The sequence below is a fragment of the Coptis chinensis genome, chromosome 3 (genome assembly GCF_015680905.1).
Source record: "Coptis chinensis isolate HL-2020 chromosome 3, ASM1568090v1, whole genome shotgun sequence".
Taxonomy (NCBI): Eukaryota; Viridiplantae; Streptophyta; class Magnoliopsida; order Ranunculales; family Ranunculaceae; genus Coptis; species Coptis chinensis.
In genome coordinates this window covers 113,160,469-113,171,808 of record NC_141458.1, presented here as the reverse complement: position 1 = coordinate 113,171,808, position 11,340 = coordinate 113,160,469, and positions in this window count along the sequence as shown.

Genomic DNA, 11,340 nt, shown 5'->3' with positions numbered 1-11,340 from the left:
AACTTAAAATAAAATAATCCCAATAATTATCCGAAATCTCTTTATTAAGATAACATCCTTCAAAATAAAACATCAAACAAACTCTCCAAATAAAGTTCATCACTACCATGTCCTCATGCCATGAAAAAGGTAAACTACGTTATTACATTCTTCCAACAAAGAAATCAAACCTAAAAGAAAACTAACGGACCGCCCATGCACGAATCCCAATCACACGCCGCGGTTCCATTTGCCTTCCACCTATGTTCCCAAGAACACACCCACGTTGCAAAACAAAGCAAACATGGGTCAGCAAAATGGAATTTGCTGGTATGAGTAGACTAACCACATATAAACATTTCAAACTTTACTTATCCAACTAACACTTTAAATCTATCATAACCTAATCATTCTCAGCTTGGAAGACAAGTAGTTCCGTCATCTCAAACGGCATAGTTTCTTCCCAAGCAAAACTTCCATTTTATTAACCTCCATTTTATTAACTCATTCTAATAACTCCCTTTTAATATCTAAGTAATTGAATTACACTTACCGATATCCGCCGCTGTATAAGGGTAGGACCGCGTCCCTGCACAAAATATTATTAAGTCCTACCCTCCCCAAAAAGAAAGTTAGAACTTGTATATAACATATGTACATATCCTATATGTATTCAAAAATAAGCCCAAACACACTTGCATCATCAAATAAATTTCTCTTATCACTTAATCAATTACTTTTCTTATACACCCACCCTTTAGTACCTACTCCACGATTTGCACTCCACACATTTGCCAAAACACACATTCCCGTGTGCCTCTCTCCCACCTAATACCACAATATCATAGCCATCTCGGGCTTTCATACACATATTTCACGACCTCTTTTGGGCACAAAACTCGGTCATTCATGGCACATTCAATGAATACCTTAGGTCATTCCCGCCACATTCAAGGAATACCTATCATATCACTAACGGGCCATTCATGGCACATTCAATGAATGCCCTGGGTCATTCCTGCCACATTCAAGGAATACCCAATCCTACATTCCCTCACACTCAAGGAATACAACTAACCCCGGCAGGCTTAATACCTTAGTTCCTCTTTAGGGCAGTCCACTACAATCTGGTCATTCATGGCACATTCAATGAATACCCTTATATAACACTAACGGGCCATTTATGGCACATTCAATAAATGCCCACCTAACATATGACATCATCAGTCATAAAACTCGATTCCAAAACTTGAGGCGTGGAGAAATCTAAAAGGGTGCGGTAAGTTTTGTTTACGCATTATTGTACTTTATTGCATAGATTATTTCAGAGAACGTAGGAATATCTTGATTCAATTAATTTTTTTGGTGTACGCGTTATTAATTTCATGAATGTATAAGAGTCATAACGTGGGGTATCGCAAAAGACTGAAAAATCACAAAGCAGTAAATACACGTACACAAGTATATTTATAAAGGTCCTAGCCTAAGTCAAACAGGCTAATAGTCCTAGACTTATCCTAATAAACCGAATCATAATTTTAGGAAAAAGTCTAATTTTCGGGTCAACTGGTCAAAGTCAACAGTCAACTCTGGTCAACCCGGCCTAAACTCCAAAAGCCCAAATCTTAAGGCCCATAGTCTAATCTAAAAGTCAAATTTTAAAAATTCAAAATAAAAAGATTAGCCCACGATTTTGGCCCAAGCCCAAAATCGTTTTTTGGCTACTGTTCATCTCCTTCCTCTCGATTTCAACCAACCACCACCCACCACCACACGCCACCACCGCCACCTATAATTAAAACCAACCCAGCAGTTTGGTTCGGGGGAGAAAAACCCTAACTACCCATATCAACAATTCACCATTCTCATTTATCTTGAAGAAATTCGACCGACGCCATTAAAGGTTTTTTTCAAGCTTCAATTGTCAAATTTCCAACACCCAATCCTCACCAACAATCCCCTCAACCCAACAACATAACCTCACAACAAAACAATCAAACCCGACAACAGTTAAGCAACAACATACACAAAAGCGGTTATGTTCTTGCTTGAACGCCATTAATGGTCGCTCAAGCTTCACAAAGACTTCCCCTCATCCGAAACAACCACCTCTACTTCACCACGCCCACCCAAACATCATCAATAACATTCAAGTTAACAAATTAACAATTCCACAAAACAAATAAAACCATACAAAAACAAGGAACAGGTTTGGTGTTTGCCGATGGCGGCGCCATTAGCCACCGTGTGTCCGTGACCGGCAGCTTTAAATGCCAAAAGTCGCCCCTATTTGATCTATCATAGGGTTCAAAATGGTGGCTAACCATTTACAGAGTTGACAAAAATTGAAATTTGAGAAAAACGGCATTACTGGTATGTTTAAATCGAAACCAATAAAAAATATAATATAGTATGACTACTCACTGTTAAAACCGAACAGCCCGAACAGCTCCCCGAAATCGAAAACCTCCAAAGATTGAAGTCGACGACGATCTTTCTTGTTCAAACCCCTTTTTTTTTCTCTCTCAGTAAAACTCTCACCTTTTTTTTTTTCTTCCCCAAAACTCTACGTGAGAAACCCTTATTTTCTAGTTTTTTTCAAACCTCTCCGAAAAACCAGGGTTTTAAACCTATCTACTTACTTACGGGCTTTTTTTTCCAAAACTACTGGATATCCTATTTCTGTTTTCTATTTACATTATTATTATTATTATTGCTATTAATATTATTATAGGAAAATGCAAATAAAAGACGGGGTGTTATATGAAGATTGGGTACTGATTGTTGAGATCACCATAGATGGTGGACGCCTTGTGATATGCCTTGTGAGGAGGGTGCACGCCCCATAGCTTTGCATGATTGAGTTTCTCCAGGTTGTGAAGACATTAGTACTGACTATTAGGATCACTATATATAGAGGCGGATGCCCTTGAACATGCCTTGTGAGAGGGGCGCACGCCCCCATGGCTTTGCACAAACAAATTAAGTTTCGATTTTTTGCAGATAAACCGAGATGAATTGGAATTTCGTTTTACACTGAAATTTCAAGAAACTATATATAAGAAGTTAGGATTTTGACCCAAAATATATGAGAGAGAGAAACCAATTTTGAGAGACAACCAAAATTGAGAGAAAACCCTTGCAAAGAGATAAAGTTTGTAAGAAGAGAGATTAGTGAAGAGAGATCTAGTAAATGTGGAGATACTTCAGAGGAGTGATTGTAATCTGCTTTCCCACTCTTATAAATGGATTGGCTTATGTGGAAGTATGTATCATTGGCCGAACCACGGTATATTTTGTTTCTCATTATATTGTGTTATGTTTTTACTTTACATTGCTATTGTTTGTTTGTGATAATTAATTCTATTGCTTAGAATAGATTGAGGTTGTTGATTGTAGTGAAAGTTTAGATTTTGATTGGAGTTTATTAGAGTGTATATATACAAGTTATCTTAGTGGGGATCTTTTGGTATCATTTTTCCCAACAACCAAGTCTAAGCAAATTGCACCCAACTTAATGTCGATATACTTGGCGTGTTGAGAAAGAAGCGTCTAAAAATATATATAAGAAAGATATTTAGCCTTTTCTAGCAAGAGTACACAAAATTTCTTAATCTTCATTTATTGCAGGAATCTGGAGATAGGAATACTATTATTTACAAAGTTAAAAAGAGGGGAAAAGACAAAATGGATCGTACACTAACATATGTTCAAGCAGAACAAACAGTGCAATGTTCGTGCATAAAGTTTGAATTCCAAGGTATTTTTTTGATATTATTTTTGTTTTGCTAATCATTTGAATTAAATCTAAAAAAAATTATTGATTTGAATTCTAAGGTATCTTTTGCTCCCATGCGTTAAAATTGTTCCATGAATTGGAGTTTACAAGTCTGCATTCACAGTATTATTTGAAGAGGTGATCGAAGGAGTGTATAAATGAAGTTGTCTACGATGCATATGGTGATGCAATTTGTAGTGACTTTGATCCATTGCAAACGGCTTGTTACAATGAGTTGTCACATAATTCACAAAAAGTTATTGCTATTGGTGCAAAGTCAAATTTGTTGTGTGTGTATGCAAACTCAACGATGCTAGGACTCCGATCCATGGGGAATTGATAGCCTTAGATGTTTTTGAGAAAGAACGAGATGTGGGAAATTTAGAAAAAATCACATTAAATATTAATGATAATTCACCACAATATTCCTATTATGATGTGCAATTGAGGTCCCCAAAAGTAAAGTGCGCCAAGCCGAGGCTTGTCAAAAAATCGAAAAAAAGGTGTTATGGAGACGATCACATAAAAGAAGACGGTTCAATCCAAGCAAGAAGGTTTGTACTGGTATTTGGATTTCTGAATACATTGTTTTGTCACATGTACACTCACATTCTTTTGTGTAGGCGCTGGAGATGAAAATACAACCATGACTCACAATCTATCAACTATCCCAATCGATATGTGTGATACTTTAAAAGTGAGTGGATGAACTTTTGAGATTATATTTACAAAGAAATTTGTTTATTTTCCTTATTATTTTGAATGCTCAAACCTATCTTGATTGTGGGTCTTTACTTTACAACAGTCAGGTCCCTCGACAAGTGATGAACAAAGGAACCCGAACAATTTGGGAGCTCATCCTAATGCTTACAATCCTACTCAGGTGTGATACCAAGAAATTATATAACCCAAATTAAATGGGAGATTTCTTCTAGTCTTTATATATATATATTATAGCTCTATCCTCTTCAATTGAGGAAGCGTTTTTAGAGTGTCCACGTGTCATGGCTAATTAAGAAAAAGTATGAGATAAAATAGGAAACAAATATTTATCTTTATCCTTAGATATATATTATAGTTATACCCTCATAGAGACTCCAGTTCTTTCTAAACTCTATTACTAAATATAAAAAAGTAGGATATAAATAAGGAAACAATCCCATCTCGAGTTTCATAGACTCGCTCTCCAACTTTTTCTAAACATTATAGCTAATTACGAAAAAAACAATCTCATCTAGAGTTTCATAGAATCTCCAACTTTTCCTAAACAATATAGCTAATTACGAAAAAAAATAGGAGACAAAAAATTAAATTGCTAAAAACAATAATTTCCACCGAAAACGATTTTCCTAAAACCCTATCGATTTGCTGCGTCATCCATTGTGTGATTTAGACATTTATTCAGTTAAGGATTCAAAAAATCACAATTACACCCACAATAATTACGACATATTCTAATTCCTTAGATATATATTATACTTATACCATCACCAATCTATTTTTTGGAACACTCGCAGGGACTCCAGTTTTTTCTAAACTCTATTACTACTTATAAAAAAGTAGGATATAAATAAGAAAACAATCTCATCTAAAGTTTCAGAGAGTCTCTAACTTTTCCTAAACACTATAACTAATTATGAAAAAAATAATCTCATCTAGAGTTTTATAGTCTCCAACTTTTCCTAAACAATATAGCTAATTACGAAAAAAAATATGAGACAAAAAACTAAATTGCTAAAATAGTTTCCACCGAAAACGATTTTCCTAAAACCCTTTCGATTTGATGCGTTATCCACAATAGAATTTAAACATTTATTTATAGTTAAGGATTCCAAAAATCACAATAATTATGACATATTCCAATTAAATTTATAAATTTTCAACACGATATATATATATATATATATATATCAGTAATTCTCTAAAAAGTAACTACTTAAGTTAACTTAAAATAAGTATGTACGTAAAATTTCACCTACAAAATGAATTCAAACCTAATTTTTTGTGGTTATGAAGCACTCACTAAAATGATTATCTTCCCAAAATTTCAGTTCATTTGGGAAGATAATTCGGCTGAATAACGAGATTCAGTTAAAGTGAACGTTGGGCTTAAATAAATTATATACCAAACCAAAACAAATTACATGTGAAAAATTAAATTATACAAAAAATAACATCACAAAATATATAATAGAAAAAAAAAATAACGGCAAAACAATAATAACAAATATTTTAAAACATATATAATATTGAATGAAAATAACGTCAAAGAACAATTAATGAGGAACCGAAAACTGGATGCAATTGCATCGAACTAATCTCAGATAATATTTAACGAGAAATCGGAAACTGGATGCAAATGCAAGCATTAAACTAATCTTAAAAAATAATTAATAGAAAATCGGAATATGGATACAACTGCATTAAACTAACCTCAAAGAATAATTAACGGAAAATCAAAACTTGGAAGCAAATACATCAAACTAATATCAAAAAATAATTGTCAGGAAATCAGAAACTGGATGCAAATGCATTGAACTAACCCTCAAAGATTAAATTAATGGGAAATCGAAAACTGGATGCAACTGCATTGAACTAACATCAAAGAAAAATTAATTATAAATTGGAAACATGATACAAATGCGTGGAACTAATCTTAAAGAATAATTAACAGAAAATCAGAAACCGGATGCAATTGCACTGAACTAATCTTAAAAAATAAATTGGATGCAAATGCATTGAACTAACCTCAAGAAATACTTAACGGGAAATTGGAAACTGGATACAAATTCATTGAATTAACCACAAACAATAATTAACAGGAAATCGGAAACTAGATGCAAATGCAACCTTATCAAATAATAAACGAGAAATCGGAAACTATTTGCAAATGTATTAAACTAATCTCACAGAATAATTAATCGGAAATCAGAAACTGGATGCAAATGCATTAAACTTATCTCAAATAACAATTAACATGAAATTGAAAATTGGATGCAAATGTATTGAACTAACCGCAAATAATAATTAACGAGAAATCGAAACTAGATGCAACCGCATTGAACATACTAACCTAAAAAAAAATAACGGGAATCGGAAATTGGATTCAACTGCATTGAACTAACCTCAAAATATAAATAACGGAAAATCAGAACTGGATGCAAATGCATTGAACTAACCTCAAAACATAGTTGGATTATATGTTGTGTTTTGCATTTAAAATTGTGTTTATCTTATCTCTTTCTGTATGATTGGTAAGTCCTATTCAAGTAGCTTCAATATATACGAACTTCGCCTTATTAGGCAATCTCACAAAACTTCAATCAAACTTCTATTATTAAGCAACCAAATGAAGTTGAAGGGTTTTATCAAATGTGAGTTTTTCTTTAATAGAGAGTGGGGTTTTCACATTATAAGAAATTTGGATGAATGATTAATATAATATTAATATATAATAGTTTGTATATTTACAAATATTTTTAGAATAATTAATATAACAATATCCGTTCGTAGATAATCTTTGTAGATTTCACATAGTAAGTAATGCATAATTTAAAGAATAATTAACGGGAAATCGGGAATTGGATAATCTTTGATGATCCAATATAGTAAATCAAACATAATTTATTTTTTATGTCATGTTTGCAAGAATACTACAGATGGATCAATAGAAGTTTGTATTACACACCACATTGGATAATTAAAAGGAAATCAAAAACTAGATTCAAATACATAACTAAGCTAAAAAAGTAATTAACGGGAAATCGAAAATTTTATGCAAATGCAATAAACTAAACTCAAAAAGTAATTAACTAGAAATCGAAAACTGGATGCAATTGCATTAAACTAACGTCAGAAAATAACTAACGGAAAATTAGAAATTGGATGTAAATCCTTGAAAAATATTTAATGGGAAATCTTAAACGGTATGCAAATATATTAAATAAACCTCAAATAATAATTAATGGGAAACCAAAATCTGGATGCAAATGCATTGAATTAAACTCAAAAAATAATTAACAGAAAATAAAAAACCGAATGTAACTGCATTGAACTAACCTCATAAAATAATTGGTGGAAAATCAGAAACTAAATGCAAATATGCATTGAAATAACCTCAAAGAATAGTTAACGGGAAATCAGAAACCGGATGTAATTGCATCGAACTAACCTCAAGAAATAATTAACGGAAAATCGGAAACTGGATGCAAATTTATTGAACTAACCTCAAACAATAATTAACTGAAAATCGGGAACTATATACAAATGCAATCTTATCCAATAATAAACGAGAAATTGGAAATTGGATGCAAATGCATTAAACTAATCTCACAGAATAATTAATCGGAAATCAAAAATTGGATGCAAATGCATTGAACTTATCTCAAAGAATAATTAACATGAAATTGAAAATTGGATACAAATGTATTGAACTAACCACAAATAATAATTAACGAGAAATCGGAAGCTGGATGCAACTGCATTGAACTAACCTAAAAAATTAAATAACGGGAATTGGAAATTTGATACAACTACATTCAACTAACCTCAAAATATAAATAATGGAAAATCAGAAACTGGATGCAGATGTATTGAACTAATCTCAAAGAGTAATTAACGGGAGATTGGAACCTTGATGCAAATGCATTGAACTAATCTCAAAGACTAATTAACGAAACATCAAAAACTGGATGCAACTGTACTGAATTAACCTTAATGAATAACTAACGAGAAATTATAAAGTGGATGCAATTGCACTGAACTAACCTCAAATAATAATTAACGAAAAATCGGAAACTTGATGCAACTGCATTGAACTAACCTCAAAGAATAATTAATGAGAAATTGGAAACTGAATGCAATGTACTACATTGAACTAACCTCAAAGAATAATTAATGAAAAATCATAAACTTGATGCAAATGCATTGAACTAATAACCCTAAAACATGTTTGTATTATATGTAGGGAGAATAAATGTCTCGACAAATATAGTTTTGCATTTTAAGTAGTGTTTATCATAATTTTGTTATTATGATATATTAAGAATGTCATGTTATATATTCAAGTAGCTTCAATATTATCTTCGTCACATTGAGAATTCTCACAAAACTTCAATCAAACTTCTATTATTAAATCTAACAACAAAAAGAAGTCGATGAGTTTTATCAAGGTTTGATGCTTCCTTTTTATAGAGAGTGGTGCAAGAAATTTGAATGACTGATTAATATAATTTTCATATCTCATAGCTATGCATAGTTGCTAATATTTTTTACAATAATTTAATATAACGGCACAAATTCGTAGGACATGTTCGAAAACTAGTATATCAAATCACAGTAGTTATAATTAGCTTTATTTCCATTCCAAATTTTTTATTTGGTTTAATTGAACCCTTAAACGACTGCATATAGTTGACATTCATTATTGTGCGGGAGTTTTTTACATACCGTACCAACCACCACAGAACTCAAATCAGGTGCCACTTATGCAACAAAACGTCTATCCACCATCTTATATGACAGATACCCGATGATGTATAACATTAATGGTGCTCCACAAGTGAATCTTTGACAACAAAGTGATAGACCATTCTTTTTAACCAATGACCAGGATAGGAATCAATCGTAAATTCCATACGAATGTCCTGTACCTATGTTTTAGGTGCCAAGTTAGTTATCCAGGTCGTCCAGTCTAATGGCTAGATTTTCAAGACTCGTCAAGGGGTTAGTAAGCTATGTTGCAGTAAATAAGAAATCTTTTCTAGAAAAGAACCATTAATAATGTCACCTATAAATTTTTTAGGTGGAAGAAGGATATAATCTAGGAATGAGCCTATGTATCGTTTGCTTCCACTATTCGAGGCTTAGCTCTTATGCATGTTATTTGTGTATTGGGACAATTGAAAAGAGTTTTTGAATAGAGTTGTGGAAACAGATAATTCATCGAGTGTTACGAATATCAACTGAAACTTTTTAAGTAAAATGGCAGACACTCATGAAGATGCCAGAAAAAGAGGTATTTTTTATGTGGATTTCGCATTTCAAGAGTGATTGGTCCTCCACGATCACGTGGATTTCACAATCGATCATGTTCTTCATTTTGGTTGTGGCCACTCTTGGACAGCAGGGAAGCTTTATACTTAGGACTTCACAAGTCAGTTGCCACATACATTCCCTTTTATATCAGTTTAGTCAGTAGCCACAAAAAAATGTAGGGGATACTTGACTAACAGTAACACAAACTTGGCTTGCGTTTTCAGTTTGGTCCTTTTGAAATTCCCATTAAGTAATGAAACAAATAATTCTCAGTATCACACAAGTTTAACTCATCTCTGTACTGTTCTGCATAGGAAAAAAATTTGCATCTGTTCCATTTTCTTTGTCATATCATAAATAGGTTTATGTTTCCTATACTACTTCTCCATGTAGTTCTTGACTATTGTTGGGTGAGCCTAAGGAAGTTGACCACCATATTTTGTCTCAATGAAGTTAGAATTTTCTTCGTTAGTAGGCTTATCTTTCTCCAGTTCTATATGTGATCATCTCCTCATTGGAGCTAAAACGAAGGCTTTGTTGGACATGCTAATATTTTTTTTTTCCCGATAAGGACTGGACAAGCTAACACATTATATTACATATATGGTATCTCTTTTTCATTTTTTTTTTCTGATTTTTTAAAGTGAGGAAGGAGGGACGAGTGGAGAAGAAAAATGATGGAGAGAGAGAACGGAAGTTGGTGGCTGTGCAGTTTAAGCACTAATCGGGAGCAAGTTGCTCCAAGAGCTTATAGCGATTAATCGGAATTAATCGCATTAGTTAACCTATAATACATATGTCACATATAATTAAGTGATATAACAACCTAAAACAAAATAAAGTAAAAAAACTACAAGCCTGAGTGGTGGAGTTGAGTGGTGGAGTGCTAGCTGGCTTAATAGTTTTTTCTTTGGTGGTTTTTCACTTTTTTTACTTTTGATTATTTTTTCCCGGTGAAGCGAAACGTTTTCAATATATAGATTCGTGAGCTTTTCTTTTTTGGGCTTTTTTGTCGATTTAAATTTTTTTTAAAAAACAAGCAAAACCTGTAAACCTATTAATCGGCGCTTTTTTTATACCGATTTTCCGATTAATCGCCGATTAAGCAGAAGAAATCGTCTGTTTTATGGCACCCGTTCAGAAATCTAAATTTTTTCTTGATCTGATCGGTCGAGGGGCGCATCACGCTTATGCACCGATTAATAGGCGCTTAAACTGCCCAAGTTGGTGGGAAGAGGGAGAGAGAGGCGCCAATATTTTAGGGGAGAAAATCTCGGTTGGATATAATATTTTGTTAAAAAAAAAGAAAAAAAAAAAGGAAGAAGAAATGAGAGTTTTGTTAACACACGTGGGCCACTAAGAGCTAGGGGTGGGCAATGGGCCGGGTCGGGCTAGCCCGGCCCTAAACATTTAAAAACCTTTTAGATATTAAGGTCGGCTCGGCTCGGCCCAAAAGTTAGTATAGGGTCGGGTCGGGCCGGGTCACAAGTCTAAATCTCAAGCCCTGACCCTACCCTGCTAAGCCCTCTTTAAAGGCTTTAGGGCCA